Consider the following 651-nt stretch of genomic DNA (forward strand, 5'->3'; position numbering starts at 1 on the left):
TTTTGAATAAAGAAATATTGCAGGCTAGAAATATACTCATTCTCCAGTCCCAGCAGATAACAATATAATCACTAAATACATTTTCCTTATATATTTATAAACTTACTCAAGGGTAGAAACTGTCATACTCATCTTCGTCCTTCAACATGTAGCAAAAGCACATGCAGGCTATTCTTAATATCTGTTGCTCCATAAACAAAAGCTAAGTGGGAAATCAAACAAAATTATTTGTTCAGAAATTTCAAAGTTACTACTTGAAACAATATGATATTCATGATTAAAAATGAAAATTTCAAATATAACTTACATTGTCACACATTCATACAAAACTATTTATAAGCAGTGTGAAATACACTGACATTAAATTAGAAAAATTTTCATATAAGCCACTAGCTCAAGAGGAACAAATTTTCCTTTTTTTTTTTTTTTTGATGAAGTAATTGGGGTGAAGTGACTTACCCAGGGTCACACAGCTAGGAAGTGTTAAGTATCTGAATCCAGATCTGAACTTAAGGTCCTCCTGACTTTAGGACTGGTGCTCTATCCACTATGCCACCTATATGCCCTCCCGTTCAATTTTCATGATAATTTTGTGTACAAATAATTGAGGATAATCATTTGTACCAACAAAACACAACTTTAAGAATACGA

This window comes from Antechinus flavipes, chromosome 1, assembly GCF_016432865.1.
Source record: "Antechinus flavipes isolate AdamAnt ecotype Samford, QLD, Australia chromosome 1, AdamAnt_v2, whole genome shotgun sequence".
NCBI lineage: Eukaryota > Metazoa > Chordata > Mammalia > Dasyuromorphia > Dasyuridae > Antechinus > Antechinus flavipes.